Source organism: Mus musculus, chromosome 14 (genome assembly GCF_000001635.26).
Source record: "Mus musculus strain C57BL/6J chromosome 14, GRCm38.p6 C57BL/6J".
NCBI lineage: Eukaryota > Metazoa > Chordata > Mammalia > Rodentia > Muridae > Mus > Mus musculus.
Genome location: NC_000080.6, coordinates 93767151 through 93781423, shown reverse-complemented (window position 1 = coordinate 93781423; position 14273 = coordinate 93767151). Strand labels below are relative to the sequence as shown.

The following is a 14273-nucleotide window of genomic DNA, read 5'->3' as shown; positions in this document are numbered from 1 at the left end:
GTTCTACATGGTTAGTTCTTGTATATCACTGATCCAGGGAGATTAGCTGCTTATAAGATACTGGAATGAGAGAGCAAGAAGAAAAGCAACAATACAGTAATTTAGAGAGAGAGAGAGAGAGAGAGAGAGAGAGAGAGAGAGAGAGAGAGAGAGAACAAGGTTCTACATGGTTAGTTCTTGTATATCACTGATCCAGGGAGATTAGCTGCTTATAAGATACTGGAATGAGAGAGCAAGAAGAAAAGCAACAATACACTAATTTAAAGAGAGAGAGAGAGAGAGAGAGAGAGAGAGAGAGAGAGAGAGAGAGAGAGAGAGAGAGAGAGAGAGAAAGAAAGAGAGGTAAAAGAAAGAGAACGAAGGAAAGAGAGGAAGAAAAAAGAAAGGAAGGAAGAAGGATTAAAGATAGTAAAAGGCTACATCTGCAAATCAAGCCCTGCACCTAAGGCTAAGGGAACCTTGCAGAAGAGATGTAGGAAATATTATAAAAGGCAGAGAATTAGGGGGTTTGCTGTGAGACACTGACACCTACAAATGCCAGAAGCTACACTGTAAAGACTGTAGTCTTTCCAAAATAACTGGCTAAACATAAGCTGAACAAGGGCAAAAGTAATATGTATACTAAAGTGGACAAGGGGATGCGGCACCCTAAACAGAACTACAGGTAACTTTGGAAAGCTGAAGAATCAGTTTATTACAGAAAGAGCAGACCAAGTGGTAATCCAATAACAAGTGATTAGCTCTGAAAACTTATGAACTAATAACACACAGACTGAGCGGTGTACTTAGGACTATATCTATATACACATATATACAGGTAAAAGGAAAGAAGAAAAAATGTCTTGTAAAGAAAAAAGGAAAGACATACAGAAGCATTTGGGGTAAGAAAGGGATGTGAGAAATGGTATAATAATATTGTGATCACAAAAATTGCAAGAGGTAATAATGAATATTTTGTTTTTTATAAATGAGAATGATAGCAGCTCACATGCCACTACTCTTGTAATTGCTAAGTGTTACCTGAAATTTATCCCCACCCATAACCACTAATTATATTACAGGCATGTTATCACATCCCTTGTAAAAATCAAAGGATAGTATTACCCACTTTTCTTACTGAACAAAAATAGTAAATTAAACAGAACCATATCCAAAGAAACATGCATTTTGTAACCTCCCTTATACCTGATGATGTAGTTTGAAGCACTTGAATAACTGAGCCCCAAGCACTTATTGCTGACAAACTATGGATTCAAGTAGCCCTGCTTACTGGTGGCCTTTGTCCTAATTGTGGAGATACTCTGTTATTATGCATTTAAAGTTATCACTTACAAAACTGTTTAAGTAATATAATTGCATTCATCTCTATATATCAAATCTCAAAGACTTCATTGATTATTTAATAGGAGAAACATTTAAGTTACTACTGATCCAAAGCATGTCACAAAATGCCACACATTCAAATCAACTAAGGGATATTGTAATAAATTTACCATGGATGTAAACTGTTCTGAAATCAATATCCACAGGGAGATGGCCTACTCCTTTCTACTGGGCACAATTTATACTTTAGGAAATAGGCACCATTTGCATTGCTAACCGTACTAAATAAAGCTTAATCAACTTAAGTGTTTGACTGTTGAATTACTCAGTATCTCAGGAGACTCCCTCTGCTCCCCTTTTTAGAGACAAAAATAAAAGACAGTACCAGAGGATCAATTTACGCAGGGTCATCAAATATAAACCCTCTCACAGTTTCACTCCTGAGTAGGTCTCAGCGGACACAGTTTGTTTCCAAAACTTCAGCCGCTAACGTAATATAGGCCAAGCATCTGTGAATCAAAATCCAGTGTCCACTTACAATGGCGTATGGGCTAGTCATAGAGGAACACACTATCAATGACACCAGAGTTAACACTGAAACCTCACTTCAGGCCCTATTAAAATAATACACAAATCATAAATCCAATTATTAATAGCAATTAAGTAATGCTAACTATCTGATATATCACCTTACAAAACAATATATGTAAACCACGGCTACATTACTTGCATATGGCTGAAAGACCCAGTAAGGATGAGCTCACATCTATAGAGAACTAGTAGTAGTAAATGAAAACCACATGAATTACCAACTCTACATTAGGTATTGTTTTTTCCTAATTCCCTAATATTTAAATTACACCTGGAAGTAAATAATAATAATAATAATAATAATAATAATAATATAATGATAAAGAATTTCACAGACAAAAACAAAATCATAAAGACACTGAGAAATCAGTTAGAGTCAGGGTACCAATTTAATTTCACAGTCTTATACAATTTTGTACATAAAATATATATTAAAAGGTCAGTGTTTCTACAGAATATAGGTCTTGCTCGATTAAAAACGGTAGTACTTTTCTCTTATTACTTCCAGCTAAAAAAATTTCCTAATTCATTTCACATTTACTATGGACCTTCTCTCTCTCTCTCTCTCTCTCTCTCTCTCTCTCTCTCTCTCTCTCTCTCTCTCTCTCTCTCTCTCTCTTTTACTTCCTTTAGCTTTTATAACCTTTGGATTACAAACATAGAACACATACAAAGGGCCTGTTAGATTGTTTTGAAGTTATTTTTAAACATTATTTACTTTCATTCATCTTTTGGCTTTGTTCACTTCATATAGCGCCAAGGGAGCGAGCGTCTTCATGGAATCTAAATTGGTATCTGGAGAAATGAAAAACATTTTTATAAACACAAAATGCAGATACAAATATATTCCATCAACACACCTGTATATTGCATTGTAGAAATTAAAAGTTTAAGACTGACAGTTAAGTTAAATGTCTTAAAGAACTATTGAAAAGAGGTTAAACAGTAACAAACAAAACTTTCCTATAGCACACGGAATGCTGAATTACAATGGAGTCCGCCAACGTTATCTATCTTTTCTTTTTACAATGACTTCAAGCTGGCTGGAATTTTCTGCTGAGTTATAAGGAAGTTGTGCTGTGCCCTTTACTTTGATGAAGAAAAGCAAAGACTTATTCTTTGTGGTGTACCAAACTGAACATCTTGACTTTTAATTAGCTCTGCCCAGGAAAATAAAGTGCATTTTATTGCCTGCTTTGGTGATTGCGGTTTTCAGTGCGTTCCACCTACTAGGTGGGTGAGGTTCCAGCAGTTATTGTATAAGAACAAAGAAAGCAAGGGCAAAGAATGAGATGGTAGAAGGCGTTTTATGTGATATTGTATTTGAGAAACATACACGCACACACGCACACACACACACACACACACACACACACACACACACACACACACACACACACATATATATGAAAGGACAGAAATCATATTTAGTGTGGCTTTGTTGGGGAATGTTATAGATAACAAACAGTATTGTAGTTGAGAGTTATAAGACATACAACATGAAAATCAGATACATTAGGAACAAAGTGATTTGACATTTTCCTAGACACACAAATATTTTAATGTGGGAAGCTTATCGTGCGTGTGTGTGTGTGTGTGTGTGTGTGTGTGTGTGTGTGTGTGTGAGTGTGTGTGTGTGTGTGTGTGCATGTGTATGTGCGTGTGGGTCTATGTATACTTGTAGATGCATATGTAAGCTCCTTCCAAAGGCAGATATTGTGTATCCTGTTCCATTGCTCTCTTATGCATTCCACTAAGAACTCCTTTCTCACTGAATCTCAAGCATGTTATTTGGGGATAAGCTGATGACCATTAAAGTCCAAAGAATCTCTTGTTCCAATACCCCTATAACCATGTCAGCACTGGGATAACAGGCAAAAGCAACTCCAGTCTTTTAATGTGTTTGCAGGGAATCGAAACACGTTTTTAAGCTTATCCAGTCACCACTTTCTAATTGCTAAAGAAGTTCCATGCTTTAAATGTAATATTCATCTAGTTAACATTGCAAGATCCCTTGGTCTACAATAATACATTTCAAATCTAGAACTGACTCAGCATGCAGTATAAACTCAAAACTAATTTTAATGATGTTTATACCTGAAGTCAAAACATTAGTAAGTAAATTAATTCCTAGAACAGAGAATAAAATCACATTTTTAAGTAATTTAATTACATAATTTCTGAACACTTTCTTTCCTCCAATACTCCACAGTCCCATTCTATCTTGCTCCCTTTCAAATTCATGGCCTCTTTTTTTGTGTGCTTGTTGTTGTGTTGTTGTTGTTGTTGTTGTTGTTGTTGTTGTGTGTGCATGTGTTTGTAAGCATAGTATGTAATAGTATGTAATCAGTCCATATAATGATACTTGTATGTACATTTTCAGGACTGACCAGGTACTATTAGATAACCAATTGCTGTGCTTTTCTCTGGAGAAATCTCATTAACCCATGCTCAACATTCTTTATTTGCCAATCATTTTATGTCTCCCAAGAGTTCCCCTGTTCATCTTAGCATGTCTATAAGTGTTATGCTTATTCAGGTTATGTTTAAGCAGATGCCTAAAAATGATGCCGTTTTAATTAGAAACTTAATAGCTTTAGAAAGATTAGACCTCAACTCATTGAAAAACAAAACTCAAATAAATATATGAATTTATCTTGCAAGTACATTACATATGATAAAAAAATGATAAAAAATGGGCTTTTAAGATTTTGTCTTTTTATATATTTCATTTTTAAAAAATTTCCCAACTTGAGAAATTCATATTTTTTACTAATAATGGTAATTAGTTATTAGTACTTAAATTTGTTTATATAGTATATTGAACACAGAAGATCTGTGATAAAAAGAACTCTGGAAAATATGTTATGCTGAGAGTTAAAGATAGGAAGGTACACAGGGAGTCATGCTAGAATGTTCTTTTCTGGTTAGCATCTCTAATGCTGAAATCAGCACTACATAGCTTTAAATACAACACACAAATGAAGTATGGTACTTCCACACAGTGTCTCTATAGCTACAGCTGAGGTTCCTTATCATTTAAATAATAATCAGAGTAACCATGCTATACAGCTGTTTTGAAGGCAAATAAGTGTGAAATATCCTAGCTGAAATACATTAGGTTTATAGCATAGCTTTAATTCTAAATATGAGGAAGAATAATTATATAGAAAGTGTTATAGTGAATGTGTCAGTTAAAACTTACTTATCCTAAATTTCTTATGACTTGAATACAGACAATAATATAGGTAATATATAATTGGATTATTCTGACCAAATATCCCTGTTAAAAATAAAAACAAGTCATATACTTCCTGATAAGGCAGGATGGAGTGAGAACAGTATCTAATGATTGGATAAAGTCAATATATATAAAAATATGAAGAATTCCATGAACTATATATCCAGAGTAGGGTGATAATTCTCTTACTTGCCTAAAATTAATGACTTTATAATTAATACATGACAATGGATTCATGAGATGTATAACTGGTGCAAAAATCTGGAAATTATATGAAATTTAACATTTTGGCAAACATCACATTTGGTCTTATAATCACTGACCTAATTGAAGGAGGGCAAAATTCAATTGGCATGTTAATTTTCTATGGTTTCTTTACTTTTATAAACATGGTTTTTATTAAAATGATGATTATAGATTTTCCTCCAAGATCTCTGAATTTACTAGCACTGGGTAGGTTAAAATAATTTCATATGAGATAATCAAAGCTACGTGAAGTGTGAGTGAACTACAAATGTAACCAGACTTACCTGAAAAACACACACACACACACACACTTGATGGTATGTTGGTGATTAAGTACCTATTTCTTTAAGGATCAGTTATGGATGGTTTCCATACATAGCTTTAGAAAAGTGGGTTGAGACCCCTTCGGGGATGAGCAACATTTTCAAACATGTGGCTTAGATCATTGGAATGCATAAAGATATTTAACTTACAACTTCAAACAGTAGCAAAATCAGAGTTATGGCGTAGCCTGGGGGGTCACCACAACACAAGGGACTATATTAAAGTGTCTCGGCATTAGAAACATTGATGACCAACTCTGTAGCAGAAGCTGGTGCGTGCAGAGAACAGCCATAGTATTTGTTCTTTCGACTTCTTCATTTCTATGAAAATAAGCTCGTCTTTTGCTTCTTAGTTGGAAGATTGGTAGAGCTTAGGGAGCAATTATCTAAAGAATGACACGTAAAATTCTTTTATAGTATAGATTCTGAAGGATAAAGCTTATACCTTGACTCTGATGTTTCTAGACACGTCTCTTATTGTTATCTTTCTATCTTCACACATTAATCTAACCTGTGTTGCTTGTGACTTGTGAACATCAGCCCATGTGTTGGTACCAGTAATACGATTTTTAAGTCATTTTTTTTGAAAGATAATTTTTCTCTGGTGTAATTTTTGAAGACAGTATGCCATACCTGGAAGAATTAATTCATCAATAGACATAAGGTCCGTCATCACCATGTTCTAAATGCTAGGTAAAGAGAAGGCAAGGACTCCATGCAACGTTCACGCTTCTAAATGTGTGAACAAATAAATTGTGTTATTTTAGAAGGTAAAGTTTCCAAAAAAGAAACTACAGTATTTATTAGAATTAAAAAGACAGAATGAGGATGATCTATCTTGCAAAATATTTTTTAAAAAAAGAAATAGTTTCTGTGATATAGGGTAAACTGGCGTGCAAATCAAGGTTCTACCTTTTTTGTTTGTATTAGAAATGTGGAGGCACTCGTAAATTTCAATTTCTCTGTAGTAAAATCAGAATCATAACACACCTACCAGATGTGTCCATGCTGCAGGTATGTGAGTACCATCTGGTGTATGCAATGCCTTTATCAGTGACAGTCATCTGGACCATGTGACAAAGCCAGACGGAATTCTCATGAAACATGTCTTTTTCTCTATAAGTATTTTTTTTATTAGTTACACATTTCTGATGGCTTTGTAAATAAAACATGTAATCCTGTTTCTAAATTGAGTTTGTGGATTTCAGTATACTGTATCCCACGTTCATCTCTCCTCCTCATCAAAGGTAAAAAATAGGATTCTATGAACATTGAGTATGAAGAATTTTACTAATCTGTTTACATGAATGAAATATGTCATTGTTGAATTTGCAGGGGCTACTTGTGGTTATCTGCACACAAGCTGTGTGACTTGAGAAATCAGAATGCATCCCTTTAACATTTAAAAACGAGCCATTTTACAAATAGTGAGCATGAAACTGTATCACAGCAACTTAGAAAGTCACTAGTTCAGATATGTCAACATATCTGTCAATTTATTATTAATTTCTTTATTGTGGGTAAGGCATAAATTATCAGACACTTGAAACCAAGAGCCTTTTGGTTCAAAATGCTATAGACTGAAGTATTATATGCAGAGTAACTGCTCCTCTGTTATGATCAAAGGTAATGGCATTACATAGCACTCTTCAAAGGTATCTTTTATTTTGTTAGGAATTCATACCAAATACTTTGCTATTTTATATCTCATAAATTTACAAACTCTCAAAACTTTCAAATAGAGAACTACTACAGCAATTTGAATCAAATATTTTTATGGTTTTAAAATTAGTTTTGTAGCCAGGCCTGGTGGTGCATGCCTTTAATCCCAGCACTCAGGAGGCAGAGGCAGGTGGATTTCTGAGTTTGAGGCCAGCCTGGTCTACAAAGTGAGTTCCAGGACAGCCAGGGCTACACAGAGAAACCCTGTCTTGAAAAACCAAAAAAGAAAAAAAAAGTTTTGTAAATCAATTTGGATGTAGTAGGGAAACACTTTAAAACAATTGTTTTCTTTTTAGAATGCTAAACACTAGAGTTATCTAAGATCATGTATTTAAATGGTTAGCAAAGATATTGATTATGGATTAGAAAGCATTAGGGAACTTTTTAAATAAATCAGTAGAGAAGGAAGACTTGGGAAAGATGTTTGTAGTTGGATTGGGCCTATAAACTTATCAAATGAAGACAAATGTGTCTAAAAAAATGAAAAACCAAAATATACAATTAGGTGGCATTACTATCTTACTTAGGAAAATGGATTTGATCAGTTTCCTAACAGAATTACATAAATCTCTTTGGCAAAATATAACTTCAGAACAAATAATGATGACAGTGGATAAAATCGTATCAACTTATGAAGTTAGCATGGGAAAAAGAAAGCTACCAATGGGGGCTAGCAAGAAGGGAAGCTCCACACTCACAAGGTTAAAGGTCACCGTCCTGTATGAGACATAACTCCATTAAGTCTTTTACAGCTTAGGGTTTGTGTGGATTTATGAGATATTGGACGTTTTATCCTTTTTTTAAAAAATTGTCTTCTTTTATATCTGTGCAGCATTATTACGTACATAATGTCTGCATGTATGTATCTGCAGGCCTACATGTACACATGCTCACAAGTATGAGAATCACCAGTACAGCCAGAAAACAAAGTCAAGGGTCCTAGAGTGGGAGTTATAAGTAGCTGGGAACTGCTAGTTGTGGGTATCGAGAACCAAATTTAAAGCTGTGAAAGCAACAAATACTCTTTAACTGTGGAACCATCTCTACGCACCTCAGATCTTCAGGAAGGAAAATTTTGGAAATAAACACATAGGTTTTATTTACATAGACATTATCCAGACATGGAAAATAGCAATCGCTATTACAAGTCAAGTAGTTAAAATTGTGCTGAAATATTTTGGAGGACAAAGTTTTACTTATTCTGTCTAAAAGTGTTAGATAAAAATGATAGTGCCAGGCATGGTGGCTCACACCTTTAATCCCAGCACTCGGGAGGCAGAGACAGGTGGATTTCTGAGTTCAAGGCCAGCATGGTCTACAAAGTGAGTTCCAGGACAGCCAGGACTATACAGAGAAACCCTGTCTTGAAACAAACAAACAAACAAACAAACAAAAAACACCAAACAAACAAACAAAAAATGATATGTGGTTTGTCAAATATAAATCTATTTTGGAATTTAGCTAATGTATGTTTATTCAAATTTACTCTTATAAACAACTTACTATAACACTAGTTATTTAATATATGACCCAGCCAATTTTCTTCTTGAATGTGTATACTACATCAGTTTCTAGTACTGAATGTGCATTCTTTTATACTTACATAATTGCGTGGATGAAACTATGTGCTATACATTTTCCTAATGGTGCAAGTGAAGCTGAGTTTCTTTGCTAAAACAAATTGATTTTAAATTTAATTTTATGTGGCATTTTTGTTCTTAAAAATGACAAAACATGTTGTTCATCAGTTTGGCATTTTGTGTGCATCTGTCTTATTCTCCCTAATCGCCATGATTCCAAACATTATTAATTGCTTGTTATGTATGATCTTTCATTCAGTATAGCTATTTTGTCAGCTTACTACTCAAGGATTGGTGTGTACCATATTTGTGATTTTAATTATTTTTAATGATTATACATCATGAATCAGAATTTGATTATCTTTTAATACCATATGGAAATGGGTATTTTAGTTTGGTTAAATTAACGTTTACTTTATAGATGAAATCTAAACTATTAAACTGCTCTTTTTCACTTTAAAATGAAATAATCCTTTCTTATTTAAATGTAGAGCAACTCTCAATAATATGGTCATTTCCTTTAAAAATATGAATATCTTATATTTTTTATATTTCTATTTTCTAAACAACATTTAGAATTTTAATGTAAAGTGCTGACACACATCTAGTATTTAAGGGGATGACTAAATAGATGCATAAATACCAAAAACATGAAATAAAGTCCAGAAAAATTTTCATAAGCTGTCCATTTAGTCAGCATAATAATTTGAAATAAACAAGGGCACTTTTATTTTGCTGACTGTCTTTTACAGTAGAGGCTTTTTGTATAACCAGTCTCTTTTAGTTCTAATAGAATTGTTTTTGTTTTGCTAATAAAAATCCCTAGAAGTTGGATGACTTGGTGAAGGGCATCTTTTTTAGGGCTAGGATAGTAGTGATCTATATGTAATACTCTAATTCCATTAAAAAAATGTTTTCCTACAGATGCAGAGACCCACAGCCATACATTAGGTTGAGCCTAAGAACCCTGCTTAAGATGAGGAGTAAGGATTATAGGAGCCAGAATGGTCAAGGACAAAACAAAAACACCCACAAAATAACAAACCTGGATCCGTAGGGGCTCATAGAGAATGATTCAGGATGCCTGCCTGGGTCTGATCGATGTCCTTGTCATATATGTTGCTGTTGTGTAGCTTGGTTTTCTTGTGGGACTCCTAACAGCAAGAGCAGAAATTTTCTCTGACTCTGCCTTTGGGACACTTTTCTCCTACTGGGTTGCTTTGTCTAGCCTTTGTAGAAAAGGAGGTGCCTAGTCTAACTGCAATTTGATATAGCATGGCTGGTTGATATGCATGGGAGGCCTGTGCTCTTCTGAAGAGAAGTCAGGGGTGGATGGGGGCAGGCAGAGGAGGTTGTAGGGAGAGAACATGAGAAGAGGTGGAAGAAGAAAGTGTGGTCAGGACATAACATAAATAAATACATTTGAAAATTTATTTTCTCATACCACAAAGTAATATGTAGATATAGGTTTGGATATAAAGAAATAAATGTAAATGGATGCAAATATTGGATATATTTTATAGATATAAAATAACACAAACTATAAGCAATTATTTCTTACAATTTGTATGATGTAGATCATTCAATAGTACGTACATACTCTAGGCAAGATACACATCATAGTCTATTAGTACTCTTAGGGATTTGCCAACTCTAAGCATCAGCACTTAAGATGTATCATTCTTCAGATATGTTTAAACTTAGTAGCCAAAAATAAAGGGAACACTGCATATCAGAAAATATAAAGTCATGAACAGAAATATTCAAAAGTGACACAAATAGAAATACATAGAATGATATTTGGTAAGTCATCTCCCGCAAAGCAGCAGAGCTGCCCTTCGATGCCCCTTTTTAAAAGCTACATTGCACACACAAGATTGGAGCGTTTCTGAATGGACATCATAAAAATCATCAAAGCATTTTTTAAAATTTGATTTTTAAAAGTGCATTTTTTCAAAAGTAGGCAAGTTTATGAGTTAATTTATGTGCTCACTTCATCTCTCGGTACACAGAATTATTTATTTAAGAGCTTTCCTGTCAATGACCCATTCTTTTCCAGTAATCTGGAGTGTGGTTCTCAAACCTGTAGCCAAAGAGCATGGTGTTTTATGAGGTTGAATTAAATGTTCTGCTTCTTGTGTTTTTATTTGCAAAGTTTAGGAGATTTTGGCCCAGGTGTCTGATTAATTTTCTAAGTTATGGCCAAGAAAAGCTTCCCGTTTATGTTTTATTTTTAGCACAATAAAATAAGAGCTCTATGTACTTTTGACATGGGGTAAAAGTGGAGGCAAGTTTGCAACACATGCTTTCCAAATGTTTGAAAGAAACAGACCTTGAATCGTGAAAGAATGTGGTAGAACCTCAGGAACAAAGGGGTTTCAGTTTGGAAAGGGTTTCCCTGCAATCATAAGTGACTGTAGATGGGTGTAGAAGTGAGGGAAAATGAGTGGTGTTTCTTAGAAAAGTAAGATCTTAAAAGGGAAAAATATGAAAAAAGGGAATTTTAAGAAAGAAACTCTAAATTTTACAGTATAAAAGTAGAACTTACAAAAGTGGCTTCATAAACTCTTGTAAAGAAAGAGCGGACTCATCAATGTCAAAATTAGCTTTCTCTTTCTATAAACAGTTATTAATTATAAATTGCCATCAAGTTGCATCATTTGTCAAATATTGTGTTGAATAAATTGGAGATTGTGTTATAAACATGGACCAGAAATCAAAGCTGCACATGAATGATGGGAAATGTGATGGTAGAACAGGGCTATGGAGACAAGCGTGAGACATGAGAAATACCAAATCACTCTAACAATGATGCAGCTAGCCTGACAACCCTCTAAATTTGCATGTAAACTCTCATTGTGCTACAAAGCTCTCAATTACTTCATGTTCCATTACTTTCATATTGAGGGTGACTAGTTAGAAGAGATAGAGAAAATTACCTTTCTCAATATTGTCTTAGTGAACAGCAGCCTAAAGCCAACACAACTAAACCTAAGCCTACATAGTTTGCATTGGGACTCTAAGTTCCTTCTTTTGTGATTCAGCTGCACGTCACTATAAGGTCCCCATATTTCCACAAACAGAGGCAAAACCGCAGCTTAGAATTTTACTGTACCACCTGGGACTTAACAGCAAGGCCTGGCTTTGTGTGCTTATTCTAAAATATGTTTATTAAGTAAGCATATTGAATTAACTTGAGATTTTCTGAAGATACTTTATTAAAACTCGCCACACCACAGGAAACAAAATCCGGTTACAATTGGTTTCCTTAAAACTAGATGTGAACACATTCACTTAGCCATGCACGTAAATATCAAACTGACTGTGTGAATTCCCGGCTTGAGAACTTCAATGACTCCCCACTGCCTACTCAATGTCATAGAAACTCCTTAGTCAGGCATTGAAGTCCATATGCAATCTATAACCCTCCTATGCATGCTAAGCATGCAAGCTAAATGCTTTCTGTCCATCATTCGCCACAGTCTGAACCTACAGACTTCTCTTACTACATAAACACCACAAGTTTATCAAAAATCATTAGGAAACTATTATACACGAAGAAATGTGAACCCCTTGTTTTTTGTTTGTTTGTTTTTGTTTTTGCAACTTAAGGCAAAATCTATATTAATTGATAATATCAGTAGCTGTGAGGAAACACTTATTTAGTAGTTTTCAGTCTTGCCCTTTTGTATAAAAAGTGACACCCTCGATGATGGATAAGTGGCTGTACAGAAGGCAAATTCAGGTGCAGGAATGCACACTTTTGTTGTAATCTGTTTATCTAAAGGCTTCTTCTCTGAAAGCATGAATGTAATGTAGAAATTAGTGTGTGTGTGTGTGTGTGTGTGTGTGTGTGTGTGTGTGTATGTGTGTGTGTGTGTCTTTCTGTGAGAGCACCAACAGGGGGTGGAAGTGGCAGAGAATAAATGGAAGAACATCATTGGTCTGGAAGCTTGCAAGACATGGCACTGAAAGCTTTGTCTTTTGATGACCTTCAGTTCTTTGTTGATAGAAGGGGCATGGTTAGTAGCTTTGACATCCTCTAGGAGTTGCTCAGGGATTTCCGTCTTGGATCACTGTCCCTTCCGGAAAAAAAAAATCCATGTTTTAATAATTATATATTTCTTATCACTTTTCATGCTTATCCTTCTCTATATATTATATGCTGCTCCTTCCTTAAGGACTTTTTCTCCAAATATCTAACAGCTTAAAGTAAGAAGGAATCAATTAAAGGTTTTGCTGGAAAGTATTTTAATGAAGATGAGTAGGAGAAAAGGAAAAATATCAATGATTGCTATATTGGACTTATTCACAATTTTTGTATTATTTGTTACACTTATGAAAGTTATCATGTACATATTATTCATAAGAGAATAATTCCATGTTTCTGTAGGCTTTAGATAAACAAAGAAGAAATAATTCATGTAATAAATATACCCTGTGTGACAGGAAGTTATACATATTTTTAGTTTCTTTGCCCTATTTTACTGAAATGATTTTATATTTTCAGAAAAACAAATTCTACCGAATCATAGTAATAATAGTAGAGTTCTGAGGGCCTCTTTAGTACCCACCATTTCTTTGCTTGTCTGTGTCAGGTTCATCAGAAACTGCAAAGAGGAGAGGTAAGGAAGATATCTATGAATTCAAAGGTAAAGGCAAAGAAAAAAAAATCATAGACTCAGTGACTTGTCTACTCTAATGTTTTCTTTTATTTTCTTTTAAATGTAGTTCAGTGATTTAAAATCACTGGGAAGAAGATGTTTGAACTTCGAGAGATGTGTAATAGATGTTATACAGTGCCATGGAGCACCAGGACCCATTATTATATTTCATTGTCTCTTTTATTACCTGAGGGTAAGTGCAGGCAATAGAACAAGGTGTCAAACTCGCTTTAACCTTTGCTGGAGGGAGAAGCTAGATGAAGGGTTGAAAGGTATTTCGAAGTTATTATCCTCAGAGACGCCTCACTTGCTGTCCCTTTGCAACTACCAGGCTTGTGTGTCACCCAGAGAGTGGTGTCAGACCCTGGCATCACATTCTGCTTTGTCCTGTTGAAGTCACCATAGGCCCTTTCACCTCAGTGACTGCTCTTGAATGCATTGTAGATGAGTTAACAGTTTCCACTGTGCAGTCTGCTAAGAGAAACTTTGTTCACAAACAAAATAATATCCATTACTGAATATTGACACAGTAGTTGCATGCTATCTGTTTTTAGAATATTGCTATTTATCCTATCAACTATTA

The 14273-nt window shown here is 34.6% G+C and overlaps 1 protein-coding gene across 7 annotated transcripts in view; it reads left to right on the top strand.

Annotated features, from left to right (window-relative positions):
• The window catches only part of Pcdh9 (protocadherin 9), an 879135-nt gene that overhangs the window by 111411 nt on the left and 753451 nt on the right, over positions 1-14273 (top strand). The window contains exon 3 of one of the 7 annotated variants that reach the window (XR_003950833.1): positions 160-13125. The exons of the other annotated variants lie outside the window; for them this stretch is intronic. The gene's annotated coding sequence lies outside the window, so the exon portion shown is untranslated. Of the gene's footprint in view, positions 1-159; positions 13126-14273 lie in introns of those variants that run through there. 7 annotated transcript variants of the gene reach the window in all.